The following is a 19,291-nucleotide window of genomic DNA, read 5'->3' on the forward strand; positions in this document are numbered from 1 at the left end:
CCCCCTGGAAGGCGGAGCCACAGTGCCTACTGGTTAGGCTTGACAATATGCTCAAATCACTGAGAATTTATTTTAATATTTTTTATACCTCACTGACCACTTTCTCTACGAAGCTAAAGACAGTTGGTTTGCCTGCCTCGCCCAACAGATATGGGAAATCAGCTGCTCTTGCAGAACAATACCCACTGCTGATTCACTTCACATATTTGGTTTGTGAAAACTGCTCCCAAGCCCTGATGTGAAAGCTAAAGGAACAGAGATTATTGGTTCTTTGGTTGGGCCCTATCAGAGCTTCTTTTCCAAACCTGCAGCTATGGGGTTTGGAGGCCTGCAAGAGCTCCTTCATTGGAGGTTTTTAAATAGTGGTTAGATGGCTGTCTGTCATGGATGCTTTAGTTGAGATTTCTGCATTGCAGGGGGTTGGACTAGATGACCCTTGGGGTCCCTTCCAATTCTACAATTCTATGATTACAACCTGGGAGGTCTGAAACAGTTGTTTACATTTAGACAAAACTAAAAACTCAAGTTTTATAATATGGCAGGGGACAGCAAACATCTACAGCAGGGGGCCAGTCCACTGTCCCTCAGACCTTGTGGGGGGCTGAACTACATTTTTTTGGAGGGGGGATGAATGAATTCCTATGCCCCACAAATAATCCAGAAATGCATTTTAAACAAAAGTGCACATTCTACACAGGTAAAAACATGCTGATTCCCGGACCCTCCATGGGCTGGATTTAGAAGGCGATTGGGCCGCATCTGGCCCCCGGGCCTTAGTTTGCCTACCCATGTACTATGGCAACTCTGGGGAAAATTAATGGATGTTCATTATGGGCATCTAGAAAAGACATTTTCATCCAGGCTTTTACATGTAATTGAGTGTGCAAGGTTTAGGTAAATGTGATGAGTATTGTTGTTGCTATAATGATAGTTTGTTATTTATTTATATAAGTGATGTAAGTGATGAAGGGTTTAAAAGAAGGGTTTAAAAGGGTTTAAAAGAAGGGTTTAAAAGGGTTTTAAAGAATGGCACTAAGTTGAATCCTTTCTGTTCTCTGTGTAGGTCCCCCCCCCTTCCACACAGTTTATATTCCATGACACCAGAGGCTCCAGAACCTGAGAAGTACAGCTTTAAAGTACAAAACTATGTCTTCACAGACAACGCCCTGCTTTGCCCACAATCATCTCAAGCTTAAGGAAATTGACAAAGGGGAGGCAACATACAGTGGCATGTTCCCAGGCAAGCTCAGCTTGCATTAGGCACAGATTAAATTTGGCACCAAATGCAAGCCTCTCTGCCATGGCGAGATCCAATGCCTATCAAATGCACTAGATGGTCAATTTTAAGATTTATCGGTGCTGAAATTGTTCCATGATTAGAAGAGAGAGACACACACAAAAAGCCTTCGCTGCAAATCCCCCAAATAAACTAAGGTAATTTTACTTTTGACAGAAAGAGCCTGCTGAATTTCTGCTAGTATCTGTTTGGTCCTTAACATCTCAGAGAGAAGCTTTAATGGAATACAGTTTTTAAGGGTTCTTCCTTCGGTTTGCTTTTAAATATAGAAAAAGACGACGGCAGACAGACAAGAGACCCACTCAAATCTTCTTGTTCTTCTCTCAATTAAACTGATCCAATGAAGCCATTTGCTGAACACAATCATCTCAGCCCTCCAAATATCCTCTAGGTAAATGCCTCCCATTCCAGCCATACCAGGGAATCTGTACCATCTGGTGAGCTACCCTCAGATGTCATCAAGCTGTTATACTGACCTCGGTGCTCTGGTTCTGACTTGCAGTCTAGGCTCTGCAGCATAACCTGCAAATCTTGGGCAAGAACATATATACAGTAGCAGCTTTCCAGTGAAATTGAGAAGCTCTAGTAGAAGTCCACATCAGTGTTTGAAACTCCCATTGTTCTAGGTGCATTTTGCAACAGGGAATTTCTTTAGCGTGAGCAGTTTCTGAGCTCTCGGCGCTACTACTGTGACTAAGATTTCAGATTAAAGTTTCAGAGTGGAAGGAAAGGGGGACCTTTTTCTGCCTTCCCACTTCCAGCTACTAACTGAAGAATGGAGAAAAGATCCTCTTAAGAATATTAGGGGGGTGGGCAGCGGAAGGACTAGAACAAAATATTCTAGCTGCAGTTCATTCATTTTCAGCTTTGTATTCTTGTTATAAGAAAAGCACGCCTAGACATTCTGTTGTTGCGCCAACAACCTAGGTTTAAAGTGCCATTTAGCTCCTAGCTTTCATATCTCAGTTTCTAACGCTGGTCCACATGGAGCCGCTGTGCCAATTTATGCTCATCTCTGCATGGTGGAGGATAAGGCACTTATTCTGTGCCTTCACCCTCCTATATTCCATCCACACCTGTGGAAGGGACTGAAGTCAAATTCACTTGAACAGTCATTTAAGGGAGAAAAATTCCAAGAGATCCTTAAAAAATAAAAACAATTTATTTAGTGCAAAGTAGATATTCATTTATGCATGGCCGCCCATTATTATCCATGAAAGGCAAAAAATAATACCCGCAACCCCCCCCCCAAAAAAGTGCTTTAATGTTTCTTTCAGGCTGGAAGCGTCAATTGAAAGTGTTTAAAAGCACTACTTAAGAGCACAATTAAACAAAAATAAACAGGGTACCCTGCACAAAGGTTATAGTGAACATGTAGTGAGCTGTGAGCCTACCCTGTCCAACAGATCACTGCACACACCAAAACAACACCTCTTTAAAAAGATGTAGGGGCCCTTAGCATTACTCCTCTATCTGTGGAGATACTGTGCAGCACAACCATTCTTCGCAAACATAACAAAGAAAATCACACCATGGGCAGCAAGAAAAAAAATACGGAAGTTGCACTGGGAAAGACACAAATGGACAACATTGTGCGGAGCCCCCATACAAGGGGAGTGAGACATGGAGATCCCAGTCTAAAAAGACAGAAGCAATGACTGTCAATGGCATAAAATGCACTGGCAGATAACTCGGAGGAGGAGGCAGCAATAGTATTATTGTATATCAGTTGGTGAGAGGGCTCTGCACAGAATGAATGAATAAGCTTCTCTAAGAAGCAGAACATAGGGAACTCCAGGTAGCCTGGTCATCATCTCCACTAACGGTAGCCAGAGTGGTGCACTCTCTCCAGAAGTTGTTGGACTCTCATTTGCATTATCCCTGACCACACAGGCTGGGGCTGGTGGGAGCTGGACGCCAACAACATCTTGAGAACATCACATTGTCTACCTCTGACCTACAACGACTTGTTGTGGCTCTCCAGGGTTTTAAACAGGAGGAATCCCCAGCCCAAGTCAGAGATGCCGGGCAATGAAACAGACTTCTTGGATGCAAGCCGTGTGTTCTACCACCAAGTCACAACCCTACCTCATTTCCTCTGTTTTTGTCACTCCCAAAGGCTTTCCAACTGCATTTCTTCCCCCTACCTCACACTGTTAAAGTGGTTTAAAGAAGGCAAACATAGACTTGCAGACTGGTGGGCTGTTATTATGGAAGAGTTGTAGGCGCCAGAATCAGGGGTTTGGGAATCCCCCCCCTTCCCCTCTTTTCTCCAGTTCCATGCAGGGAGAGTAGAAAGGAGACATTCTTAGGCATCAGCACCAGCTTTTCGATGTCTAGGATTTTTCCAAGCCTGGGAAGGAGTGGAATTACACAGCTTCTTACAAAGATGGAATTCTGCTCAATTCTGCTGCTTTACCGTCATCATAGTGTAGGTGCAATTTATTCTGGCTGCAATGTTTTGGCAAAGGGAGGAAAGGATTGCCAACTAGGTCCAGGCAAGCTTTGCAAGGCAGCTAACAGGAAGCTCATTCTATGGTACTTCTAGGTTTCCAAGCCTACAAACATTATCAATGCATGCCTGAACTAAGAGCTCCAAAGAGCTCGAGGAAAAAGAAAAAGACTTCTGCACGGACAAGGGTCCTGGTCTCATTTATGTTCTTAAGCATTTCTTGACTGATATTCTTCCCTTTTGTGTTTCGTCCCATCCTAAACTTGACTATTATTCAGCAAGGGCTGACCTCAGCCACTGTAAGCTTAGCAATACTTCATAGAATCACAGAGTTGAAAGGGATCTATTCCAACCTCCTGCAATGCAGGAATCTCAGCTAAAGCAGCCATGACAGACAACCATCCAACCTCTGCTTTAAAACCTCCAAGGAATGAGAGTCCACAACCTCCCGAGGGAGACTGTTCCACTTCAAGCCAGCTTGGCAATAACACAGAGGAGATGATTCTATGGAGGGAGGAACTTCGAAGGCTTTTGCGAATACCGATCCAGTACATGTGGAGTAGTAAACCATGATGGAATGAGCACGAACTAAGCGTCAGGCTAAGGCCTCCCCATTCCCCTTGAATTCAGTTTCAAAGAATCTCAGCTTCATATTAGGTAATAACCAAGGATCTTGGTAAACAATGAGCCATGGTTAACTGCTAAATAAACGAATTGGCTTGTTTGGCATCTAACCATTCCTGAAAGGAAGAGCCATGGCTCAGTAGTACAGCATCCGCTTTGCATGACGAATGCCCCACTTTCAATCCCTGGCATCCCCAAGCAGAGCTGCAAAAGATTCCAGCCTGAAATCCTGGAGAGCCACAGCCAATCAACATTGACATGGCTGGGTCAGGTCGACCAATGGTCTGATTCACTATAAGGCAAGTTCAGCTGGTACAATCGCACCATCCTGGTTTATTTTATAAGTAGTACCCCCTTGTGAGGTTCTAGACCTAGGCAGCACAAAAGTAACTTGCAGTATAGCAGAGCATGCATTCCATTTTGAGTGATGATGAATTTAGACATGTTTATATTTAATTCAAGATCCATTTTAAAGTTGGATTTATTTCAAAAGCCAGTTGGTTTAAATAAGATTATATTCTTCTATCCACCCAGGAGAAAGGACACGTAGTTTTACAGAATCCATTTTAATGGCAAAACTACACTTCAAAAATTAGCTTTGTAGCAGTTTAAAAGCAAATGGATAAGAACTTTGTTCTTAGCAGTAGTAATCTCCTCTCCAGTATACTAATCCACAGCTTGGGTAACTTGCTCACAATTTGTGTCCGTCCGTCCCCAGCTTGTTATAACTTGTTGCGGTGATAAGATAGGTTCCAGCCATAACTTTAAATTATGTTGCCAGCTCTCTCTAAAAACAGCCACATCACTTCCTCAGTCATAACAAACCAACAAGGTGTTTTACATGTACAGAGGCTTTTCTCCATAAATACTCAAATCCACCACCAGCATTACATATGTATCGACTTAAATCAGGTAACTGCTTCTGCCATTTCCTATCTTATTCAGGAAGGAAGTTCCAACGCTTGTGGGGTCATAACTGTGGAGCTCTTGCTTCTAGCCATTACTATAATGATCCACTGTAATGAGGGGAGTGTAAAATGTGCCTTCTGGCTTGCCTTCAGCTGATAGGTTGTCTCAAACAGGGAAAGGTGAACTTGAAGGTATGAGTCCAAGGCTCAAAAGCTTAGAACCAGCACTTTGTATTTGCCCAGAAGCAAATTAGCAACCCGTGTAAACTGGCCAGAGCGGGGGGGGGGGGAATGTGAATGTACTGAATGTACCCCAGCAATTGATAATATGTTTCAGAGTCTCCAGTGGTAGCCCCCAGAAGAGCGTATTGCAGTAATCAACCCTTGAATGTCTTGTCCAACTACTCTTCAGATCCTGGCGTGCTATTTTCACATAAGTTATGTTTCAGGGATCGTGTCTAAAACCAAAAACATGTATAGTCAAAATACACTGGGTTCAATAGGATTCCCAAAGTCGCTTCTCCCAGAACCCTCTTGTGTGTATAGCTGGTAACTGCACTGGTTAAATGCACCGAAGTTGTGGGCTTACAGTAAGTACCCTTGCTCACGCAAGCCTTGGGTTACCCTAGCAAATGATATAGACAGAAGGTGTTTGATTTGACTGGATGTGCAGCACCAGGATAAATCTGAGGGTTCCAAGGGTTATGCTGGAAGATTGTGCAAAGACTGAGCTGCCCATAACATACGTCTGAGAACAGAGCAGAGTCAACGTCCTTCATGAGAAACAATGACCAAATTTTAACCAGTGAGCAAGTAGGATGCACTGCATTCCTATCTTCCACATACATGCACAGAAAAATGCTGTTTGGCAAAGCTCCAAGCCTTGGGATCAGGGGAGGGAGGGAAGAAAGAGAATAGCTGCAATTCTTACACTTACTAGACAACACCACAGTACAATAATACCCTGGACAATTGTGAGTTCAGCTATTCTTCAGAGACAAGCCAGAGGGCTGGCTCAATTCTATGCACCACTAAAAAGAACATTCACCCTCTATTAACATCATTTCTTTACATGAACAAGAGAAAGGATGGAGGAATCAGTGTCCTCACTACTCCCGGATAAAAAGCACATGAATTTTAAAATCCACCTTGGGTCAGAACAGGATTCCAGCTCTATAAAACCAATCTCACCTCTATACTGGGGTGGGGGGTGGGGAGCTTGAAAAGAGCAGTGTATGTGTGAGATCTCTGTGCTTTTTTTGGTAGAACATAAGCTACTAAGAGTTGTTAGCAGGAATACGGCAGAGGAAGTTATGAGTAGTGAACATATTTCTCCAAGTGCCAGACGAGAACAGAAATTTCAGTGAGAACAGATGCCCACGTAGGTGGAGGGTTTCCCCCAACCTGCAGCCTATAACCATCCTATCCACTCTATGGGCTGCCTGAACAAGAGTTTCCTGTGCTTTTTTTCCTGGGATTTTAACACTAAACTGGCCGGTTTCTGTATTCGTCCCAAAGCTCCCCTAAGCAGCCTGACCAGGAAAATGCTGCATGCCTATTCAGCACACCTCCAGATCTCTCACTACTATCCTCAAGTGCCTCCTCCTCCCCCCCCCCACAAAAAACCCCTGTTATTCCAAGGAATGAGAGCTGGACCATAAAGAAGGCTGATCACCGAAGAATTGATGCTTTTGAATTATGGTGCTGGAGGAGACTCTTGAGAGTCCCATGGACTGCAAGAAGATCAAACCTATCCATTCTTAAGGAAATCAGCCCCGAGTGCTCACTGGAAGGACAGATCCTGAAGCTGAGGCTCCAAGACTTTGGCCACCTCATGAAAAGAGAAGACTCCCTGGAAAAGACCCTGATGTTGGGAAAGATGGAGGGTACAAGGAGAAGGGGACGACAGAGGACGAGATGGTTGGACAGTGTTCTCGAAGCTACCAGCATGAGTTTGACCAAACTGCGGGAGGCAGTGGAAGACAGGAGTGCCTGGCGTGCTCTGGTCCATGGGGTCACGAAGAGTCGGACATGACTAAACGACTAAACAACAATAATTGCTCTTGGACCTGAGGGTTCTATATAGATGCTATAACTATACATCAATCTGATCTAGAAGGGCTGTTCTTATGTTTTTGAGTCGTCATTTCCTGTCCCCCCCCCAAAGTGTACTTTAAATCAAAGACATGTTTGCATACAGTTGTATGGGTGGGTTCATTGGTGTATATTTTTTAATAGCAGCAGCAGGGGCTCCCTGATTCATGCTTCGTTCCCAACAAAAATCAAGCACAGCATGGCCCTGATCCTAATGTTTCTCCCCCCTTCCCGGCTGCGGCTCCTATTTAAAAACCACATGCACATACACAAAGATGCTTGTAGTCTGGTCCCAAGCATGCAGAGATGGGAGAGACATCACACCTCCCTAGACTTGTAACTGACACAGAATGATACAGTGGTGCCCCGCAAGACAAACGCCTCGCAAGACGAAAAACCCGCTAGACGAAAGGGTTTTCCGTTTTGGAGGCGCTTCGCAAGACAAATTTCCCTATGGGGTTGCTTCGCAAGACGAAAAAAATATTGCATCCCCCCGCGGGTTTTCTTCGCTTTTTTCGCCCTTTTCTTAAGCCGCTTATCAGCTGTTCCGCTGATAAGCCGCTTAACAGCTGATCGCTGGAAGCTGCTTGACAGCTGTAGCGCTAATCCGCTAAGCTGTCAATGGGCTTGCTTCACAAGACGAAAAAACCGCTAGACGAAGAGAATCGCGGAACGAATTCTTTTTGTCTAGCGAGGCACCACTGTATTGAGCTCCATCCTGAAGGACCGCCATAATCTGAGGCTGGGGAAAAGAGGAGGAAGCCATTAAGAATAATTCTAAACTGGAAACTGAAGTCTGCCTGGTGAAGCATACTCCTATGTTTTGACATAACAAAACAAAATGGAAAAAAGATGTTATGGAGTACTTCAGGTTCCTGAAACAAAACCTCAAGGGAGCTAGCAATCTGGAAACCCAAACAGGCCTTCAACTTAAAGCCGCACATCACAGCGACCCGGTAACATTTTGTCTGTTATTTCTATTCAGTCTTCTGTTCACACATACAAAGAGACTGTGCAGCTGACGGAGAAAAACGCTTCGTTAACCTTCCGCAGATTCAATAGCCCTATTGTTAAGTAGGAGGAATGAAAGGAGTTACTGATAGTGTGGAACTGAAGGAGGAACGACCTATTCCAACCTAGCAAATTAGTCTGAAGAGGGTATTTCTACACACATGCCAAAGTATGTTCATCAAAAGCTGTAGGCATCAGTAATCAGACACAGAGCACACGAACATTTATATCTTGCTTACCCTGCTTTTCCATACCTGTGTAATTATTATAATTATTGAGCAGAGGTTAGAGAAAGAAGTGGGAGGAGTGTCTTTCTAGTCTTTCCTTGGGACCCCATGGAAAACGCTTCCAATTTGCTATACCTGGGTTAAGGTGCAGAGAATGAATGAGCCACAGCTGGGGGCAGCCTGAGGATGCCCCCATCTACCTTGGGTCTGCCCATGAAAAGCAAGCCTAGAGTGAGAGACTACAGTCGTACCTCTACTTACGTATCCCTCTGGATAGGGAATCTTCGGGTTATGGCCATGGCAATGCACATGCGCAGAAGTGCGCCTCTATTTATGTAATAAAAATTAATATAATCAAATCACATCAAGTACTCCAAATTATACAAATACATACCATATAGTCCAAATATTCTGCCAAATTATAACTTTTTGTTGGGGCTTCCCATGCTTCAAGTTCAGTGGGGCTCTAATCATCTTATGTTTCTACTGCCTTGAGTTTCCAATAGTTCCTTCTTTAAATCTTCCTGTTGCTATCCTTCCTCTATTTATGTAATTTTTGGGGTGCAAACGGACCCCAGGAATGAATTAAGTTCGTATCCGGAGGGTCCACGGTACTAAGGTGATGTCAGCAGGTTCCAGGAATTCTCCTCTTTGGGAGATTTTTATGGGTGAGGCTGTGAGTTTGTCTTGGCCCTAAGTAAGAGCCAGGATGGATGGGTGGAGTCCTGGGTGAAAGCCAGGAGCATGAAAGAGGAGGTGTCTTGGAATTGATAACTGCTTTGTGATTGATAGTAGTTTTGCATTAATGCAACATTTTACATGCAGCTGTGTTTTTGTAATATTTATTGTTCGAGTGGTCTGTTTGTCACTGCTGCTTTCATTCTCTGTACACCATTATATATATATATATATATATATATATAATGGTGTACAGAGAATGAAAGCAGCAGTGACAAACAGACCACTCGAACAATAAATATTACAAAAACACAGCTGCATGTAAAATGTTGCATTAATGCAAAACTACTACATATATATTATATGTGTGTGTGTGTATGTATATATATGTGTGTGTGTGTATATATATATGTGTGTGTGTGTATATATATCATCTATATCTATATCTATATATAGATATATATCTATTTCTATATATAGATATAGATATATATCTATATAGATACACACACACACACACACACACACACACACACCAGTCACATGTATATGCAGTTCTGGTAATACACGTGGACTGCATGGAAGAATTTTCCAAAAGAGGAAAAGGGTTACACATGAGCCAGCACACAAGATTCTAAATTGGGTTAGGGTAGCTTTGAGACAGTGACAATCTACCAGGGGCATTTCAACTAGCCCAGCTCAATACTTAACATGCCACTCTCTGGCCCAGCTTTTCCCCAGAGGAGTTTTAAGCAGCTTCCATGTGATTTCTCAGGCATTCTTCCACCAATGCAGTGCTCGTGGATAGACCTGCGTGACTTTAGACAAAACAACTATAAGCATAGCAGGAGCTGAGCTCTGCTCTAGCAAATCTTCTGCCTGCTTCAATGAGACTTGGAAGATTACTCTAGAAAGGATTTTGCCCTCAGCTACTTGAAGTACTGTATGGTTAAATTTGCCTTTCTGAGTGGCTCAGTTCAAGCATCACACAAGATCAGGACATGGAAAATGAGAAAAGGCTTCTCATCAAGACACATAAGGATGAAGAAAGTTCTATCAAGGGAACAGTGTTTTAATGCACTGAACGAGTCTCTCTCACCCACCTGCACACATTTGTTTCATAGGCAGTATGACTTTTTTAAAAATGCTGCTCAGTTAATACACTTGCTCTACAGTTAATATATTTGCTCTAACCAAATCACATAAAATTTAACCAACACCCCCCCTCAAATATCATTCTTTATCCCACCACATCTCCGTATGTTTTAAGAGTTTCTGTTTAAATGTGGGGTTTTTAAAGACAGTAATATTCAAGGTCAGAGAACAGCACCCATACAAGCTTCAGTTTAGGAAACAAATGATTCCATATTGTGAAGACTGGCTCATTGAAAAGATAAGGACTGCTACTGCTCTTGTGTACTTGCCATGCCAAAAGCAGGGTACTAAATTTAGCATGTAACCTTATACCAGTAATGTATCATAAGGGTTTTATCTATGAAAATTACCTAGTCCCATGAGAATTCAGAACTACACACATTCTTTTAATTTCCCCAACAAATTTACTAGCATTAGAACATTTAGAGGAAACTTACAAGTATTTTGCTTTTACATACCCTTCAAAGGAAGCCCACTTGTGGCACCAGATACAGTGGAGGTGCAAGGATGGGCTAAACAGAAGCAAAACTTGCATCTTTCATGCTCAATGCTCTATTACCAGTAAGAACTACAGGAATCTTTTTGGTTTCTAGACACAAACAAGAGTCGGTATACGCATTGGCTTCAGAAGACCAATTCAACATCTTGCACGCTGTCCTTATCTTTACAATGGTGCAACCAGAATTGTTGGTAAATAACGGCCAATACTCCAGTACAATTTGGCTCTAGAAACCAAACTTTGAGTTTTCCATTTAGAATTAAAGCTTCAGAAAGCTGAGAACCTTCATGAACATGTTGCTAAGTACTGCTTGGCTCCAAGGGACATTTCTTATATAGACCATAGCAATTCCAAAGCAAATAGGAGTGCTAGCAGTTTTACAGTACAATCCTAACCATATCTACTCGGAAACACATCCCAGTGAATTAAATGAGACTTACTCTGAAATTAGTGAGGTTAGGATTGCAACTTTAGTCACAATTTTGTACCAGAGCTCCAAAATAAATCTTAAGAGGCATTTTCTTGGATCATCAAGTGTTGCACCAATAATTGCTTAAATTTAGTTTTGATATAATAGGAAGTAGGGCAAACCTGCCCTTTCAGTTTAAGTCATACCACATGTGCAATGAAAAAAGGAGATTTTAAGCCTAGTTCTATTTTCATGACAAAGTCATGAAATTCTGCCGCTTGGGGGTGGGATGGAGGATGTGTTCAACCCTCCCAGGTCTGCCCAATTTAGAAACACACACAGAGGATTGTATTTTCTCAAAACTTCTGCATGCAGAAAGCGATTATGCTGAAAGCTAACGGGTCACAGGAGACTCTAGCCCAGCCTTTTGCCTAATGTGCCAGCTTTCTACTTTGAAAGGACTTCTCATGCAAAGTCAGTGACAACACCATAGAGAGGTAGGATATCTTACACAGAGTGTCACTGGGATCAGACTGAGCCACAGCACTTCCCACACGAAGGTAAAATTTGAATGGCGGGGGTGGGGGGCACAGCTCCATGGCAGAGCACATGTTTTGTAAAGCCAAACATCCCTGTCTGTCTCTAGACAGAAAAGAGAATGCAGCAACAGGAAATAACTTTGCCTGAGATTCTGGAGAGTCACTGTCAGCAAGAGTCAACAATACTGGGATAAACAGACCTATGGTCTGGCCCAGTAGAAAACAGCTTCTTATGCTCACTGAGCTGTCGCATTCAAGGTGAGCAACCCAACACTATACACTGCATTCTACTCAAGGCCATGCAAACAATTATACAGCACCATTGTTATTAGCGTCAACCCTTTCCTTATTCATTTCTGCCTTTTTTTCACTGCTACATCACTGCGCTTGAGATTGCAGAGGCCTTTCCAATACAGTGGTATCTCGGGTTAAGTACTTAATTCGTTCCGGAGGTCCGTTCTTAACCTTAAACTGTTCTTAACCTGAAGCACCACTTTAGCTAATGGGACCTCCTGCTGATGCCGCGCTGCCGGAGCATGATTTCTGTTCTCATCCTGAAGCAAAGTTCTTAATCCGAGGTAATATTTCTGGGTTAGCGGAGTCTGTAACCTGAAGCGTATGTAACCTGAAGCGTATGTAACCTGAGGTACCACTGTATAACCAAGATCACTTTCACAAGTAATCACAAAAGCACGCACAGAATCGGGATGAGTCATCACACAATATGTACTGTTCTGCCCATTTACAGTTAGATCTCCTTTGCCATTCTGCTGGTTGGCCAACCAGTCAAGACAGTGCCCATTCTGAATAACTCAATTCCACTTGCAAATTTGGTTCCTTCACTGTTCATCCTTCAACTCCAAATCCCTCATCAAATTTAAATGCCACCAGTACTTGCACTTTTTACACATTGCATGAAATTCTGGAGTTTGTCACCTGCCGTTTCCATTTTAAAACTTTTCTTTAAAGTCATTTGGGGTGGTGGTGAAGAAGGTCTTCAGTTGGGATCAAAGATGAATCCAAGCTTTTAAGGACATTTTGCCATCCCCATCAGTCAACCAGCAAGTCCAAGTCCTGCCTACAGCCATGTCAGAAGGATTTATATTGGCACACAACTGCTTAGTCATCTTCCCAGGGTCAAAACTATCAGAAATAAGCTGTGACTAGGCTCAAATCATTCTGCAAGCAACCCAGTGCTGCAGATAAAACTCCCAGGCATCTGGTAGAACGATTGTGAAAGGAAGGGGGGGTGGAAATCAAGCACCACAAATCTAAGGAGAGACATATTTCTCTACTAGTGACGCATGGCCAGTTATAAAAGCTTCCTTCCTATATCCTGAGGTTAGGCTACAGCTAGGGGGAGAAAAAGAAATCAGCAATAGGTCTGAAGGGTCATCTCAATCCAGGGCACTGGAGACTCTTTATCAATATAAATGAGGCAGCTATGAAAAGCCCACTCAGTTGTTTGCTTGAAGAGACAGAGAGGAAACTTCTGTAGGAGAGTTTGTTCTCCCCTGCTTTCAGCAGACATACGCCAATGAGCCAAATGATTTGCTTTCTGTCAAATGCTAGTAAAAATGTTTCAGCTTCTAATTTTTGTGGATTTGTTTGCAAAAATGGACAGACTTGTGAATCACTTCCTTCCCACTGCAAAATGCCAAATCCTTCTTAAAATCCAGCTCCACCCTGCTGTTTCCCTGCTTTTTTGAGCCTCCCCTTTCCATTGCTTCCCTGCTTCTGCTCCATCTCAGTTCTAGCCAGGACACACCAAATTCCTTAATGTAATGGCTGCAGCTGGTTTTCAACAGCTGCATGCAATTTTGTTATACTGGGGCAATTTCCAGCGGCTCTGTTGCTGCAAACAAACAAACAAACAAAAAATAAATCACACACACCCAAAAAAGCAACCACTTCAAAGCTAACAAATTTATTATGACATAACTTTTGAGGACCACAGTCCACTTCATTGGCTGCATGCCTGGAATGGATCCTAAGTTACACTCATCTGTCTGTTCATGAAACTACAGTTATTTCACTTTAGAGCCTATGTATTATTGAAACAGCCTGTCATGTCACATTCTGCCTTCTCTACCCCTGTGACGTGCACTGCTACAGATCATCATCTCACTGTATGCTTGGAGTGAGGAAGTGAATGATGGGATGATAGACGGAAGTGACCTGATGTAAATTTAGCCCATCTCACTGCTCAGAGGAAGACCTCTCCTCATCCAAGTTCGGCCTGTGCAATCTAGACTATGGTAAGTCAGAGAAACTGGTCCACAAAAGAAAACAGCTCTAACAATGGAAGCTGAGCATGGGTGGAGGAAAGTCATAATGGTACAACTATGGAAAATAGATAAATATGTATAGTATGTGTTGCAAAGAATGATTAATGTTATTGAATGAAATACTGCAAAATAAAACAGAAAGAAAAACGGAACAAAAAAAGAGTCAGGAAAGACAACCAAACAAGAAAGTATGACACACAAACAACAAATGCCAGCCAAGCTGAAACAAGCAACACCTTCCAGGAAAGGTTTATGTATCAAGTACATTTCCTTAAAACCAGGGCTCGATCAGTAACCCACAATCCCTTCTGATACTAAGGCTGCAATACTATCCCCACTTACCTAAGAGTAAGCCTCAGAGAATTCAAAAGGACTAACTTCTGAGTAGACATTGATTCGGCAACTTCAGCCTGCAATCCTAAGCGTTATTATCTGGGAATAAGTCCCTCTGAATTCAATCGGGCTTACTTCTGAATATAGCACATTCTTTTGCATGCATATGTATAGAGGTAGCTAAGTTTGCTGAAGATGCCAAATTATTCAGGATGGGAAAGACAAAGGAAGAAGTAATTCCAAAAGCATCTCTCCAAACTGGGTGAATGGGCACCAGAATGGCAAGTGCCATTCAGTGTAAGGAAGTGTTAACTGATTCCATTTGGGAGAAGAATCCCTAACTTCACATATACACTACTGAGGTCTGAACCTGTGGTGACTAACTAGAAAAAAGAAAGTTACTGGGGCTGCGGTGGATAGCTTGCTAGTACCCAATGCAAGGCAGCTATGAAAAAGGTGAATTGCCTGTTAGTGATTAGTAGAAAAGGGACTGAAAATATTACTTGGGATACTGTGTACAAAATGGTGTTTGCTACACCTTGAAAAGTATATTGTAGAGCTGGGGGAAAGTGCAGAAAAGTACAGCCAAAATGATCAATGGCTACAGCAACTCCCCTGTAAGGAAAGGTTAAAGGTTTGGGGCTGCTTAGCTTAGCAAAAAAAGATGTGTAAAGCGGGGAGATAAAGGTAAAGGGACCCCTGGCCATTAGGTCCAGTCGTGACCGACTCTGGGATTGTGGCGCTCATCTCGCTTTATTGGCTGAGGGAGCCAGCGTACAGCTTCCGGGTCATGTGGCAAGCATGACTAAGCCGCTTCTGGCGAACCAGAGCAGCGCACGGAAAAGCTGTTTACCTTCCTGATGGAGCGGTACCTATTTATCTATTTGCACTTTGATGTGCTTTCAAACTGCTAGGTTGGCAGGAGCAGGAACCGAGCAATGGGAGCTCACCCCGTCGCAGGGATTCGAACCGCTGACCTTCTGATCGGCAAGTCCTAGGCTCTGTGGTTTAACCCACAGTGCCACTTGAGTCCCTAAAGTGGGGAGATAACAGAGGTGTACAAAATTAAACATGGTATAGAAAAAGTGGATAGGGAGAAGCTTATCTCTCCCTCTCTCTCTCTCAATACTAGAACCCTAGGACATCCAGTAAAGTTAAATGGTAGGTGATTCAGGAATCAGGACAGCCAAAAGAAAGGACTTCTTTGCACAGTGCGTAGGCAAACTACTGAGTATGCTACCACAAGATGTAGTGATGGTCATAAACTTGGACAGCTTTTAAAAGGGAATTAGACAAATTCATGAAGGGTAACTATCAATGGCCATTAATCAAATAGTCTGCTTCCAGTATCAGAGATGGTGTGCCTCTGAACACCAACTGGGGGTTTTCATGGGCAGGAGAGTGATGCTGCTCTCATTTTCCGCTTAGGGGTTTCAAGTAGACAACTGTCTACAACTCCACCAGAGGGGCACCAGAGCCTCCTTAAACCTGGAGATGGTCCTGTATGGCTGTTGGGTTGCATAAAGCCCAATACCACAAGTCATGAAGGCCTAGGATAGTCGCTGCCCCACAATGGTTTTCATTGAAGGCTTCCACCGAGGCAAATTTGAAATCTCTCCATCTTTATTTAATGTACTAATATCTCTTCAAGCTCATTTTGAAGAATTTATGTATTCATTCAAATATAATCTAATTAAGCTACAGTACTCATTAAGTCCAGCTAGTTGCAGCAGAGCAATTATGAATTGTGTGCTGAAGTGTTTACTTTCAGCTCTTGCAAAACAAACTCATAATGGGACAGAGATGGGCGCCGAGTGTTACACAAACTTTTTTCACGTGGACCGTGGCACACAGTTCCACGTTTCAAATGTTGAGCAATCACCCAGCACAACGGAGAATGAAATACTTTAAAAAGAAGGAATGCAAATGTTTCCCAGTCAGCTTTTTATATTCCTCCATTAAAATAAAAACAGTTAGGAAAAAGGAGCACAGAGACTACTTCCAACTTCATGAAAACTGGGGCAGCGAAAGACAGACACTGGTTTAATCTGGTTTAAAGACTTCCACAGACCGCCTGCAGTTTCAACAGGAAAACATACTGTTCGTAACATCACTTGATATGGGAGCAAAGCACATATCAAAACAACTCCTAAGGTTTATTAAAACCTGAACAGGAAAAAGCAGATCCTAAACACCGAGTACTTTGGCTCATCCCGTTAGTCATAATCCCCAACAGTAACAAACTCTAAAGATGCATAATTGCATTTGCTTACAATCATCCCTTTTTATCCTTACATCTCTTTCCCAACCTCTCAGTGCACCACAGTATATATTTAGATTGTAAGCTCTTCAGGGCAGGGGCCTGGCTTTTGCTCATGTTACCCTGTAAACACCATGTGCTTTCAAGGCGCTGTGTGACCTTTCGGTGGGTTCTAAAGTACCATCAACTGACAGCTACGAAACTTCAGTGCTATTCCATCAAATTATTTAACAACACTGGGTGGTATTCAACTAAGTTTTCCTCAGTGCAGGCTCACTGAAATTAATGGACCTAACTTAGTCACTTTCATTAATTTCAGTGGGTTAAACTCACACTGAATACCACCCACCTGGAACGTTATTTAAGAGAAAATTATGTTACTTGCAAGAAAGTGATCAATTTAACTTTCAAAGGGCTGTCAAATATGCATGTCAGAGTAACACGGTGTCGAAAACCCTGGGTGCCTGGTTCCCTAGGCTTCTAAAAATGTTGAGCTGGCATTCTAATATTTAATTGGGTCTCTCTTTTCAACGTTCTACAAGCCAAGCCCTAAATATTTGCTTTTGACTCTTAGGAATTTGAAGTATTTTGTCTAAATCTGAGCATACATGAAAGAGGGCAAAGGGGAAAAAATGAGTTAGTTCCACTTCGTGAAACAGCAGTGAGCAGTAGGACTTCAATCTGTTCACTGCAAGGGGACTTTTTAAAATCTTTCCAGAACCAAAACCACAATTTCATTATCTTCACTGTGATGTGTTTATGACTTCCGTGGGGAAGACGCTTCAGAAACCCCTTATCTACTACCCCAGGCACAGAAAAGCTTCCCCACCTTTTCCCCAAGTCATTTTGCCTGAATGGAGGAACGAAAACTTTACTGCTTTGACTAAAGTTCCCCAACACAAACTGCTCAGTTTTCCCAACGCCCATACTGTAATCTGGTTCAAACAGCGACTAGAAGTACTTTGACCTACAATAATCTAATCTCCGAAGTAGAAAAAGGTGGAGCACAGGAAGAGTGTAAAGGGGGCAGGAGAGAGAGCTGCTACACAGCTATAGCTGCATAATCACGCCGCCCTCTGCAAGCTGGAGCAAGTCTAGCTCTTCCTTTTACATGGTATGAAACGTGGCACAGCTCCCAATACTACTCTCTGAAGAGGAAGAGAGAATACCAGATGCACTCTTAAAGAAGCCTGAGCGTTGTGATCTTTGAAGCAAGAGCTCTCCAAGGCTTCGGCCTTCAGACACATGAAGTAGAATTGTTAACAGACAAGCATTAAGGAAGTTCCGCAAATGCTATTAAAACATCTTAAGAGACTAATTGAGAACTCGGAGTGTTTACTGTGAGAACAGCGATACCGTTTACACACATTTCCATAAATGTAGATTTGCTAAATCTACATTTAAATCATAAATGTAGATTTGCTAAGGGACGCGGGTGGCGCTGTGGGTTAAAGCCTCAGCGCCTAGGATTTGCCGATCGAAAGGTCGGCGGTTCGAACCCCCGCGGTGGGGTGCGCTCCCGTCGTTCGGTCCCAGCGCCTGCCAACCTACCAGTTCGAAAGCACCTCCGGGTGCAAGTAGATAAATAGGGACCGCTTACCAGTGGGAAGGTAAACGGCATTCCGTGTGCTGCGCTTGCTCGCCAGATGCAGCTTGTCACGCTGGTCACGTGACCCAGAAGTGTCTCCGGACAGCGCTGGCTCCCGGCCTATAGAGTGAGATGAGCGCACAACCCTAGAGTCTGGCAAGACTGGCCCCTACGGGCAGGGGTACCTTTACCTTTACCTAGATTTGCTATCACCTCCAAAAACCCAGTTTCCCTGCCTTTTTATTCAGAAAAGGGGGATATATTTTAATTATGAAGGTAAGAGCATAGGGTAAGAAGAGTCTACTGGATCCATTCAATGGCCCCTCTAGTCCAGCACTCTGCTCACATAGAATCATGGAATCTTAAGAGTTGGAAGGGATACCAAGGATCATCTAGTCCAACCCCCAGCATTGCAGGAATCCTGCCCACAGCCATCCCTGGGTGGCCTCAAACCACCAACCTCCCGTTTTAACAGCCAGATGCACCGACTCCTTGTGCCACCTGAGGGAACAGTGGCCAACCAGATGCCCGTGGGAAACCTGTGAGCAGGATCTGGGCACAACTGGACTCTGCCCTCTTAGAATTTCCAGTATCTGGTGTTTGGGTGCATACGTACTGCCTTTAACCATGGAGACAGAGAACAGCACCCAAACAGTACAGTCTGTTCAGACTGTTAAACCTGAGTGCAGGGACCGTCTGACTGCTGTTCTTGTAAGTTGCTGGGGGAGCCTTCTTGACCAGAGAGAAAGGTAAAAAGGCTATAAACAAAAGAACAGGCCTTCTATGGGCCCCGGCACTCCAAGGTGCAGCTGTTTCCTGATCATTCCAGCTGGTTGCCCAAGGACTCAGAATGCTGGAAAATCTTCAACTCACAAGGACAGCCGACTGGATCAGGCCAATAGCCTGTCTAGTCCAGCATCCTCTTCTCC

At 43.3% G+C, this 19,291-nt stretch overlaps 1 protein-coding gene across 6 annotated transcripts in view; it reads right to left on the bottom strand.

Moving 5' to 3' along the window:
* The window catches only part of KTN1 (kinectin 1), a 110,868-nt gene that overhangs the window by 85,098 nt on the left and 6,479 nt on the right, over positions 1-19,291 (bottom strand). The window contains exon 1 of one of the 6 annotated variants that reach the window (XM_081909178.1): positions 12,834-12,947. The exons of the other annotated variants lie outside the window; for them this stretch is intronic. The gene's annotated coding sequence lies outside the window, so the exon portion shown is untranslated. Of the gene's footprint in view, positions 1-12,833; positions 12,948-19,291 lie in introns of those variants that run through there. 6 annotated transcript variants of the gene reach the window in all.

Source organism: Podarcis melisellensis (genome assembly GCF_964234715.1).
Source record: "Podarcis melisellensis genome assembly, chromosome: 1".
NCBI classification, from domain to species: Eukaryota; Metazoa; Chordata; class Lepidosauria; order Squamata; family Lacertidae; genus Podarcis; species Podarcis melisellensis.